We start from the raw sequence: 13,222 nt of genomic DNA, 5'->3' as shown, positions 1-13,222 counted from the left end.
CTAGGAGACAGGACATGTAAACTAGGGGAGAGGGAGGCCTTCTGGATCTTTAAGTTGAGAACAAGGACTCCAGAAGGCCTGAACTCTGAATTTGATCTAATTAACTTTGGTGAGGATGGCATGGTCCCCTCCCTGTACTGATGGGTATTGTAGCCTTGTACATTATCATTTGGGCCATAGAGAGAGTATTTATTTATTTATTTATTTATTTATCTATTTATCTTCCCTTAGAATTAGGCATCTAGGTTGTATACCTCCGGTCCTTTTCCAATGATCATGTCCGCACAGGAGACCTATTCACAGTGTATCTATCAGGAGTATGCTCATGTACACATTTAACAACATTTGCACTTATGTATTCCTCTTAGTCATAGATCCCTCTAATCATACATTTCCCTTTGTGCATTAAACACACTTGCTTTATCACTGGTTGATCTGTAAAGTTCTAGTGACGTAGGTATTATTAGGCATGAGAATTTCCGTAACTACATGTCTGTATTATAGTACCGTAGTAATCTCCAGTTGCTTTTTAGGATGTATATTAATATTTACATCCCATTTGTGCGATACTGTGAGCGATAAGACTTAAAAGTACCATTTAGAAGGGCTTGATGTTGATCTTGTATCTAGAGAGGGTGTGCTTTATCACTGGTTGATCTGTAAAGTTCTAGTGACGTAGGTATCATTAGGAATGAGAATTCCCGTAACTACATGTCTGTATTATGGTACCGTAGTAATCTCCAATTGCTTTTGAGGATTTATATTATTTAATATATTTACATCCCATTTGTGCGATACTGTGAGTGACAAGACTTAAAAGTACCATTTAGAAGGGCTTGACATTGATCTTGTATCTAGAGAGGGTGTGTTGTTTGTACGTGAACCGGACTGGTCACATTTTTTTTCTATGGGTGTATGTATCAGAATTTTGCTCAGTGTACATATTTATCAGCATTTGCATTTATATGTTCCTCTCAGTCATAGATCCCTCTAACTATACGTTCCCCTTTGTGCATTAAGCACACTTGCTTTGCCTCTGGTTGATCTATAACATTTGTTACGGTCACAGCATTAATGAAGTAGCTATCATTAGGCACGGGAATTCCCGTAATCACTTGTCCATATCAGGGTACTGTAGTAATCTTCAGTTGTTAATGAGGATTTACAATAACAATACATTAATAATTACACCCATTTGGGGGCATGTCCAAGTCACGGCCATGATTGGATGCTAAACTCAGGAGCTCCGTTGCTAATTGCAGCAATCTATGGATTATACCTAAATGAATAGCCCAGTCTGCAATCCAACATCAAATATTAATTGGGGAGAAGATTAGGAGTCGACTGATACTATTATCTTCAGATACCTATTGCCACAAGATCCGATTCCGATCTGGCCTAATTTTTAGGCCTAAGTCACTCTACTATCAGTGATTTCCAGCTAGCCGGGTCAAGCTACTTTTATAATTACACATGATGGAGGAGTCGCATTCAACCATACTTATTTTGCTGAAAGAATTGGAGTACAAAGCTACACAGAGGTTTGTCAGCCTTACAGGCATCATTAACAACATGTCCCCGCGAGCCAGATTCAGCCATCTTACAAGCTCAGGAGCTAGTATTACAGAGCCGGAAGAGATGGTACCTCCTATACAACAGCTCGCTTTGTTTGTGACAGAGGAGCACGATAAAGTTTTTGACGGCGCTGAGGACGGCCCTGCAGTTTGGCTCTGCACTGATCACTCACCACCAGATGCAGACAGCACACCGGTAAGGAGTCAGATAGATATTGAAGTTCAGGAGAAGCAACTCTCCCCCGGTAACCAACAGCACCCACTTTACCCAATGCCTTTCAACCCACGCTTAAGTGAATCGCTACATCTTGCCCTCTTACCCATTGACTCGGCCTGGGGAGGTGCGGCCAACTCCCACAGACGAGTCATGGAGCCTGCTGTCTTTAGGCTTGCGAGTACTGTGGAGAGCGGAGACTGGGTAATGAAAATGTCGTATTCCTCTGAACTGAACGGTTTATCTATGTTACTGCCTCAAAACTTTGTCCTTGTCTCATACGACACCTTGGATCCAGATAGTGGCATGCAGACTGTCTATAGGTTAGGAGTGGGTTAGAGAGGTTTCCTACACGACCCAGCGAACTTCCTCCATTCTATGCAGAGTGACATGTTGAAGTATAGGCGTGTTAATTTGTTCTAATTTTTTCTTGTTTAGGCAATTTGCATGGTAAGGTTTATTAGTGTTTAATGACTTTGGGGGGTATGTAGTACATCTGATTGTCTCATGGGTTGTACTTAAGTTTCTGGTTTCAGCACTGATCTTATGCCCTGATTTTGCAATGTATCTTTAAAATAGCAGCTTAACTTATAGGTTAGCCTAATTTATTTAAAGCATAAAGGAAAATACAGCGCACACATAGCTATAGCAAAATTTCACATGCGCAGAGCTACTTATTGTCTTCCTATGCTTACCATGCCCCTTGACAATATTAAGGTGCTCAGATAGAGTAATATTGTCCCTGGTACTAACAGATGCCTAGTTACCTGTAGTAGATCTACAAAATACACTCAGCAGGTATTTATAATCTAGACTGCCTTCATAGAAGCTCTCATATAGACCAGGAGTCCTTAGCTGTTACCTGTGTTTAGCATGTGTGTCACTCGCTGCTTTAGTAGGGTATATATATATTTATTTTTATTTTACTATTTCTCCCCTCAGCCCTAGCTAAGCCCCTCCTAATCTGCCCTACGTAAATACGTAAATATGGTTTATATGTTCCTTTACATGACCCATCTGTAGTTAAAGCTACCACTAGACCTGAAATGCAGATGATTATTAGTAAGAACTTTTTTGATATATCTTATGTGGTTTTTATGTGTGTAATAATGTCACAAGCTCATTAGCTGTATTAACTCCACTATATCCTGAGACTTACTCACTCCCAATTATATGTCTTATAGTATTCTATAACTAATAAAAATGCATCTAGGTAGCATGGGTGATTTACTGATAAACCCTTATGTCACACTATATTTCACAGCCCACTCTAACAGCAACCTATCTTATACCTGCCAACTTCAAAGTCTCCCTTTCGATATTATACATATTCTACCTACACTCATTTATATCGCAGTCTGCCCCTCTAGGGATTCTCATTTGCATGGCCTTTGTGTGGCTGAAAAGCCACATACACCTGTAATCACTTCCCTTCACAAATCATAATTTTACTACCTCCTATATCCCCATATATTCTTCTCTCCCTTTCAGGTGATTTATATTCTCCACTAACATTTATCTACCTCCTCCATCAACATTCGATTTTAAGCTATATTAAGTACTTCTAAAACACTCCCCCCACCCCCCCTTTTAAGCGGCTTCAGTCCGCTGCACTCCCTTATCTTACTCATTACTCAAAAACTATGCTCCCCATACTTAGACTCAATAACCTTTATGGAATTGGATACCTGTCATTTAGCTTTACAGTGCCCATATGAGTTATCCTCTATTTCTATAAGAATTATCTTTCGTTTAGCTATTAACACATTTGAGCAGTAGTTATCATTACCCATTTTATACTGTATAAAAAGAGGTCTCTCTCTGGTAGACTTAACATTCCTCAAGAATACTCTTCCTTGTATCTTTATTGCAAAAATTTACCCACACAGCACATCCTTCAGTTGATTTTGTAATTTCTCTGATCAGGACTCTCTTTTGTTTGTTCACCAATGTGATATGTTATTGCTGTTAATTTATATTTCATAGAGCTATAGTCTTTTCTCATGTACTAAAAGCAATATGCTCTTAGAATGTTAAAGTCTTCTCACTTTGTATATGTTGTGAAAATCTCAATAAAATTTAAAAAAAAAAAAAAAAAAAAAATAATAATTACACCCATTTGTGCGATATTTTGACCGACGTGACCTAAAAGTACCATTTAGCAGGGCTTGACTATGATCTCATTTCTAGAGGGGATGTGTTGCTTGTATGTGAACCGGATTGGTCACATGTTTCACTGGGTATGAACACCAGGTGACCAATCATGGTGGAGACTATAGTTTTTAATGTAAGCAGTAAGATAGCTTTTTAGCATGGCTATGAGTAAGGCTAATGCTGAAACGCATCAGCCATAGTATTTGCTAGCCTCTGTTCACTTTTGTCACCTGTTTCTCTTGTAAGGTGTATCCAGTCCACGGATCATCCATTACTTGTGGGATATTCTCATTCCCAACAGGAAGTTGCAAGAGGACACCCACAGCAGAGCTGTAATATAGCTCCTCCCCTAACTGTCATAGCCAGTCATTCTCTTGCAACTCTCAACAAGCAAGGACGTTGTAGGAGAGAGTGGTTAAATATAGCTAGTTTATTTTCTTCAATCAAAAGTTTGTTATTTTTAAATAGTACCGGAGTTGTGCTATTTTATCTCAGGCAGTAAATAGAAGAAGAATCTGCCTGAGGTTTCTATGATCTTAGCAGGTTGTAACTAAGATCCATTGCTGTTCTCACATATGTCTGAGGGGATTACCCAGATGAGGTAACTTCAGCGAGAGAATGGCGTGCAGTTTATTCTGCTATCAGGTATGTGCAGTTATAATTTTTTTCTAGAGATGGAAAACACTAGAAAATGCTGCTGATACCGGATTAATGTAAGTTAAGCCTGAATACAGTGATTTAATAATGACTGGTATCATGCTTACTCCCAGGGGTAATACCCTTATGATATTGCAATATAAAACGTTTGCTGGCATGTTTAATCGTTTTTATATATGCTTTGGTGATAAAACTTTATTGGGGCCTAGTTTTTTCCACATGGCTGGCTTAAATTTTGACTAGAAACAGTTTTACTGAGGCTTTCCACTGTTGTAGTATAAAAGTTACAGTTGGTGCAGTTAAAATTACAAACTGTGACATCCAGCTTCCCTCAAAGGCCCTCTGAATGCTATAGGACATCTCTAAAGGGCCCAAAGGTTTTCCAAAGTCGTTTATTGGGGAAGGTAGAGCCACAGCTTGCTGTGGCAGTTGGTTGTGACTGTTAAAAAACGTCTATTTCGTTTTTTTGATCCGTTTTTTGAACTAAGGGGTTAATCATCCATTTGCAAGTGGGTGCAATGCTCTGTTAGCCTATTATACACACTGTAAAAAATTCGTTTGATTTACTGCATTTTTTCACTGTTTTTCAAATTCTGACAAAATTTGTTTCTCTTAAAGGCACAGTACCGTTTTTTATATTTACTTGGTAACTTGATTTAAAGTGTTTTCCAAGCTTGCTAGTTTCATTGCTAGTCTGTATAAACATGTCTGACATAGAAGAAACTCCTTGTTTATTATGTTTAAAAGCCATGGTGGAACCCCCTCTTAGAATGTGTACCAAATGTACTGATTTCATTTTATGCAATAAAGATAATTTTCTGTCTTTAAAAAATTTATCACCAGAGGAATCTGACGAGGGGGAAGTTATGCCGACTAACTTTCCCCACGTGTCAGACCCTTTGACTCCCGCTTAAGGGACTCACGCTCAAATGGCGCCAAGTACATCTAGGGCGCCCATAGCGTTTACTTTACAAGACATGGCGGCAGTCATGGATAATACACTGTCAGCGGTATTAGCCAGACTACCTGAACTTAGAGGTAAGCGAGATAGCTCTGGGGTGAGACAAAATGCAGAGCATACTGACGCTTTAAGAACCATTTCTGATACTGCCTCACAATATGCAGAAGCTGAGGAAAGAGAGCTTCAATCAGTGGGTGATGTTAATGACTCAGGAAAGATACCTGATTCTAATATTTCTACATTTAAATTTGAGCTTGAACACCTCAAGAATGACTGTGGTACCATTGCAGTGCCAGAGAAATTGTGTAGACTGGATAAATACTTTGCAGTGCCGGTGTGTACTGATGTTTTTCCAAATACCTAAAAGGTTTACAGAAATTATTAATAAGGAATGGGATAGACCAGGTGTGCCGTTCTCTTCCCCTCCTATTTTTAGAAAAATGTTTCCAATAGACGCCACCACACGGGACTTATGGCAGACAGTCCCTAAGTTGGAGGGAGCAGTTTCTACTCTAGTAAAGCGTACTACTATCCCTGTCGAGGACAGTTGTGCTTTTTTTTAGATCCAATGGATAAAAAATTAGAGGTTACCTTAAGAAAATATTTATTCAACAAGGTTTTATCCTACAGCCCCTTGCATGCATTGCCCCTGTCACTGCTGCTGCGGCGTACTGGTTTGAGTCTCTGGAAGAGGCTTTACAGGTAGCGACTCCATTGGATGACATACTTGGCAAACTTAGAGCACTTAAGCTAGCCAATTCTTTTATTCTGATGCCATTGTTCATTTGACTAAACTAACGGCTAAGAATTCTGGTTTTGCTATACAGGCGCAAAGAGCGCTATGGCTTAGATCATGGTCAGCTGACGTGACTTCAAAATCTAAGCTACTTAACATTCCCTTCAATGGGCAGACCCTATTCGGGCCTGGTTTGAAGGAGATTATTGCTGATATCACTGGAGGAAAAGGTCATGCCCTTCCTCAGGACAGGTCCAAATCTAGGGCCAAACAGTCTAATTTTCGTGCCTTTCGAAACTTCAAGGCAGGTGCGGCATCAACTTCCTCTAATGCTAAACAAGAGGGAACTTTTGCTCAATCCAAGACGGTCTGGAGACCAATCCAGACCTGGAAAAAAGGTAAGCAGGCCAAAAAGCCTGCTGCCTCTAAGACAACATGATGGAACGACCCCCTATCCGGTAACGGATCTAGTAGGGGGCAGAATTTCACTCTTCGCCCAGGCGTGGGCAATAGATGTTCAGGATCCCTGGGCGTTGGAAATTATATCCCAGGGATATCTCCTGGACTTCAAAGTCCCCCCCCCCCCAAAAGGGAGATTTCACCGTTCACAATTATCTGCAAACCAGATAAAGAGAGAGGCATTCTTACACTGTGTACGAGACTTCCTAGTTATGGGAGTGATCCATCCAGTTCCAAAGGAGGAACAGGGACAGGGTTTTTACTCAAATCTGTTTGTGGTTCCCAAAAAAGAGGGAACCTTCAGACCAATTTTGGATCTAAAGATCTTAAACAAATTCCTCAGAGTTCCATCATTCAAGATGGAAACTATTCGTTCCATCCTACCAATGATCCAGGAGGGTCAATATATGACTACAGTGGATCTAAAGGATGCTTATCTTCACATTCCGATACACAAAGATCATCATCGGTTTCTCAGGTTTGCCTTTCTAGACAGGCATTACCAGTTTGTAGCTCTTCCCTTTGGATTAGCTACAGCCCCAAGAATCTTTACAAAGGTTCTAGGGTCGCTTCTGGCGGTCCTAAGGCCGCGGGGCATAGCAGTAGCCCCTTATTTAGACGACATCCTGAAACAGGCGTCAAACTTCCAAATTGCCAAGTCTCATACGGACGTAGTACTGGCATTTCTGAGGTCGCATGGGTGGAAAGTGAACGAGGAAAAGAGTTCTCTATCCCCACTCACAAGAGTTTCCTTCTAGGGACTCTGATAGATTCTGTAGAAATGAAAATTTACCTGACGGAGTCCAGGTTATAAAAGCTTCTAAATTCCTGCCGGGTTCTTCATTCCATTCCGCGCCCTTTGGTGGCTCAGTGTATGGAAGTAATCGGCTTAATGGTAGTGGCAATGGACATAGTGCCGTTTGCACGCTTACATCTCAGACCGCTGCAACTATGCATGCTCAGTCAGTGGAACGGGGATTACACAGATTTGTCCCCTCAACTGAATCTGGACCAAGAGACCAGGGATTCTCTTCTCTGGTGGCTATCTCGGGTCCATCTGTCCAAAGGTATGACCTTTCGCAGGCCAGATTGGACAATTATAACAACAGATGCCAGCCTTCTAGGTTGGGGTGCAGTCTGGAATTCCCTGAAGGCTCAGGGATCGTGGACTCAGGAGGAGTCTCTCCTTCCAATAAATATTCGGGAACTAAGAGCGATATTCAATGCTCTTCAGGCTTGGCCTCAGTTAGCAACTCTGAGGTACATCAGATTTCAGTCGGACAACATCACGACTGTAGCTTACATCAACCATCAAGGGGGAACAAGAAGTTCCCTAGCGATGTTAGAAGTTTCAAAAATAATTCGCTGGGCAGAGATTCACTCTTGCCACCTATCAGCTATCCATATCCCAGGTGTAGAGAACTGGGAGGCGGATTTTCTAAGTCGTCAGACTTTTCATCCGGGAGAGTGGGAACTCCATCCGGAGGTTTTTGCACAACTGATTCATCGTTGGGGCAAACCAGAACTGGATCTCATGGTGTCTCGCCAGAACGCCAAGCTTCCGTGTTATGGATCCAGGTCCAGGGATCCCAAGGCGACACTGATAGATGCTCTAGCAGCGCCCTGGTCTTTCAACCTGGCTTATGTGTTTCCACCGTTTCCTCTGCTCCCTCGACTGATTGCCAAGATCAAGCAGGAGAGAGCATCGGTGATTCTGATAGCACCTGCGTGGCCACGCAGGACCTGGTATGCAGATCTAGTGGACATGTCATCCTTTCCACCATTGTCTCTGCCTCTGAGACAGGACCTTCTACTTCAGGGTCCTTTCAACCATCCAAATCTAATTTCTCTGAGGCTGACTGCCTGGAGATTGAACGCTTGATTTTATCAAAGCGTGGCTTCTCCGAGTCAGTTATTGATACCTTAATACAGGCACGAAAGCCTGTCACCAGGAAAATTTAACATAAGATATGGCGTAAATATCTTTATTGGTGTGAATCCAAGGGTTACTCATGGAGTAAGGTCAGGATTCCCAGGATATTATCTTTTCTCCAAGAAGGTTTGGAAAAAGGATTGTCAGCTAGTTCCTTAAAGGGACAGATTTCTGCTCTGTCTATTCTTTTGCACAAGCGTCTGGCAGATGTTCCAGACGTTCAGGCATTTTGTCAGGCTTTAGTTAGAATCAAGCCTGTGTTTAAACCTGTTGCTCCACCATGGAGCTTAAATTTGGTTCTTAAGGTTCTTCAAGGAGTTCCGTTTGAACCTCTTCATTCCATAGATATCAAACTTTTATCTTTGAAAGTTCTTTTTTCGGTAGCTATTTCCTCGGCTCGTAGAGTCTCTGAGCTATCTGCCTTATAATGTGATTCTCCTTATCTGATTTTTCATATGGATAAGGTAGTCCTGCGTACCAAACCTGGGTTCTTACCTAAGGTGGTATCTAACAAGAATATCAATCAAGAGATTGTTGTTCCATCCTTGTGTCCTAATCCTTCTTCGAAGAAGGAACGTCTATTACACAATCTGGACGTGGTCCGTGCTTTAAAGTTTTACTTACAAGCTACTAAAGATTTTCATCAAACATCTGCTTTGTTTGTTGTCTACTCTGGACAGAGGAGAGGTCAAAAGGCTTCGGCAACCTCTCTTTCTTTTTGGCTAAGAAGCATAATCCGCTTAGCCTATGAGACTGCTGGACAGCAGCCTCCTGAAAGGATTACAGCTCATTCCACTAGAGCTGTGGCTACCACTTGGGCCTTTAAAAATGAGGCTTCTGTTGAACAGATTTGCAAGGCGGCGACTTGGTCTTCGCTTCATACTTTTTCAAAATTTTACAAATTTGATACTTTTGCTTCTTCGGAGGCTATATTTGGGAGAAAAGTTTTACAAGCAGTGGTTCCTTCCATTTAAGTACCTGCCTTGTCCCTCCCTTCATCCGTGTACTTTAGCTTTGGTATTGGTATCCCACAAGTAATGGATGATCCGTGGACTGGATACACCTTACAAGAGAAAACACAATTTATGCTTACCTGATAAATTTATTTCTCTTGTGGTGTATCCAGTCCACGGCCCGCCCTGTCATTTTAAGGCAGGTAATTTTTAAATTTAAACTACAGTAACCACTGCACCCTATGGTTCCTCCTTTCTCGGCTTGTTTTCGGTCGAATGACTGGCTATGACAGTTAGGGGAGGAGCTTTATTACAGCTCTGCTGTGGGTGTCCTCTTGCAACTTCCTGTTGGGAATGAGAATATCCCACAAGTAATGGATTATCCGTGGACTGGATACACCACAAGAGAAATAAATTTATCAGGTAAGCATAAATTGTGTTTTTAACCCTCCGAATCACTGACTGTTTGTAATTTCTTGGAATGTTTTTCCATTAAATCCAATTGTTTACCAGCATCAAGCTCTGTGCTTCTCAGTTTCTGTTCTCAATCTAACAAATTGGGAACAAGTGAAGGGTGCACAGGCTTATGTAATCAACCTAGATATGTACAAAACACGGAAGGGGACTGCACTCTCAGACTGGAATGGGTACACATCCCATGACCCTGCAACTTGCTCAGCCCTGGGTGTTCACTAGCACTCACAGGAAGCTGTGCTGTCTCCAGAGTCACAGGCAGTTAACCCCAGACAGGCCTGGGTGCAAGGTCCATAGGGAAAATGACAAAAACATTAATACAACACACAGAGGAAGTCCAGCACTCAATTACAAGCACTCATCTAAGATAAAATGCAAAAATGGAAGGGTTAGTTACAGCATCTAGCCAAATGGGACAAGCCCAGGTACCTCATCAAGGTCCCTTCCAAAACCTGGGTTACTAAAACAGCCACACAATCCAAGCTCTCAATCTAACAAACTGGGAACAAGTGAGGGCAGGGTGCACAGGCTTGTGTAATCACCCTAGACATATACAAAACACGGAGGGGACCTGAACTCTCAGACCGGACCAGGTACACATCCCATGACCCTGCAACATGCTCAGCCCTGGGTACTCACTGGCACTCATAGGAAGCTCTGCTGTCTCCAGAGTAACAGGCAGTTAACCCCAGACAGGCCTGGGTGCAAGGCCCATAGGAAAATTTGCAAAAACATTAATACAACACACAGAGAAAGTCCAGCACTCACTTATGTCGGGGTATGGCTGAGTGGCATTGGATATCACATAATGTAATATCTCATTTAGCTAATATCTACTATAAATTGATTTAGCTGCATTGTGAACAGACAGTGGAATTGGTGATATCAACCCCTCCCTTTTGTTCTCAAAAACAGACTTGTAGAACAAAAGAAATAGAGAGGACTTCTAAAAGAACAAACATTGGTCCCAAACTATAAGAGATAATGTCACATCTCAAGAGCTTTTATCACGGTCTCAGAAGAGAGGTCATTTCTAATGAATTATTGTTGTATAGCCTTTCCAGATTAAAATCTCTAAATTAATTTATCCTAAGAAATGAATTACTTAGATGACAGGAACCCCATGTAGAGATATACAGACATACTGTCTATAGGAAAACTATTTGAGGCTTAGGTGTATGCACAGAAGAATCAGTCTTATAGAGGGAAGTGACCATTCACACTTTGATACAAATTGGTACCTGCTGAGTCAAATACACGAAGCTCAGACGTACGTCTCAATGGAAAATAGCAGGAGAGAACAGAGAGACATATTTTGCTGAAAGCATATAAGAATTTAAATCTTGTTTTTGGAAGGAGAAGTTAGAAATTCATCTATAGGAACTGTATAATTCTCAAAGATTTACTTGATACTCAGACTGTATAAATTATATATATATATATATATATATATATATATATATATATATATATATATATATATATATATATATATATATATCCATGGGTCCTGAGAAATGCATTTCAGGTTTGTAATAAATTAAATGAACAACATTGTTTCTTTCATTTCAGACCAAGGAGAAAACAGTAAACTGTCCAGAAATTATATATAAATTGTGTTTTTAATACACTCAAAATAACACTATCAAGAGATGTATTGAATGTGAAACATGCTGTATTTGTATTAATATGGGATAATAATCAAATGCAACTTTAAATGCTTTTTATAATATTACTAGAGATATGATAATGTTTAGTCTCTATAAATAAATGCTAAATTATATTAGATGGGACCTATGTGCTGACCAGATAATTTATTAATATCAGAAAATAGTGAGTGTATTAAATATACATTTAAAGATATATAATAAGCTATATTTACTGTTGGCAATGTTGATGATGAGACTGCATTTCTGGTTGTCTGCTGCATTCTAGTGGTTTTTGCAAGAATTACAACCAAAGAGAATTATAGTATCAAATAGCCTATAAGATGTTTATATTCCCAGAGCAAGTCAGGGACAAGCTCCGTTAAGGCAGGGCCTATCAGACAAGCTCCATGGTGCCTATCCAAACATTCACCAATGATTAGAATAAAAAGGGGTGGGGTGTATCACGTTATATAGCCTCATGCAAAGGGATAGAAGGGGTCTTTTGCTTGCTAAAATTTTGACTGATAACTTTGCTGCCTTTTTGGGACATAGTCACTATAAGCAAAATTGGGCTACTTTTTTCATCCATATTGCAAAATACCTCTCCTAATTTATGAGGTGAACTTTATCTGGTAATGTATAAAAGGTTATTTCATACTTTTATATTTTAATCAAAGGTATTCTATAGCTATAGTTTAATTAATGCTGGTGATTAAAGAGGGCACTTTGTATTTTAAGTTATATCCATAGTCCTGTGTAAATTAGAACCAGTCATATTCAATGCTAGATCTTGTTTGCTAGATAATATTTTTTTTTTGTATTTTATATCTTTAAGTCAGGCTTATTATTGCAGTTAAAATTCTCTGGTGTATTAAGTTATTTGTAACTACTGTGATATATTTTAAATATTATTTTATGGTGGCTAAATAAGAGGTTATTTCAGCTCAGATAAATTGGCATATCAATTGGATGTTAAAGTATTTTGTTATACTGTTTAGCTAAACACTGTTAAGCTAACGGTCCATACTCTGGTATTTTATTGTGGTATTTTAATGTGATTCATTATGAGTAAAGTTAATTTTAAAGGTATATTTTTTTATGATCTGTTGTATAGAATATTATAACGGAATAAGTGTTCATAATTGATTCATAATCTATTCTGGTCTCTACTTAATATATTTCAATGTGTTTATAAATTTAACTAATTTCAAGAATTTAGGAATAAATATTCATTTCAATTGTGTCGTATATACATTTTAATTGGAGGTTGTTTTAAAGAATAAATAACAAATAAATTGAATTATAACCCTGGTATTTACTGACATATTATCTGGAGGCACTGCTATTATTATCTTTATCACATTGATATAATATATTTGTAGTAAATAGCGATTATTAAAAAAGAGGAAAAAAAAATAAATATTATTTTTTTTTTTTTATATTTTAAAATCAATATTA

The 13,222-nt window shown here is 39.5% G+C and overlaps 1 protein-coding gene across 1 annotated transcript in view; it reads right to left on the bottom strand.

Moving 5' to 3' along the window:
- Positions 1-13,222, bottom strand: part of LOC128655895 (fucolectin-like) — a 60,450-nt gene that overhangs the window by 31,620 nt on the left and 15,608 nt on the right. The window lies entirely within an intron of this gene.

This window comes from Bombina bombina, chromosome 4, assembly GCF_027579735.1.
Source record: "Bombina bombina isolate aBomBom1 chromosome 4, aBomBom1.pri, whole genome shotgun sequence".
Taxonomy (NCBI): domain Eukaryota; kingdom Metazoa; phylum Chordata; class Amphibia; order Anura; family Bombinatoridae; genus Bombina; species Bombina bombina.
This window is presented reverse-complemented; position numbering and strand designations above follow the sequence as displayed.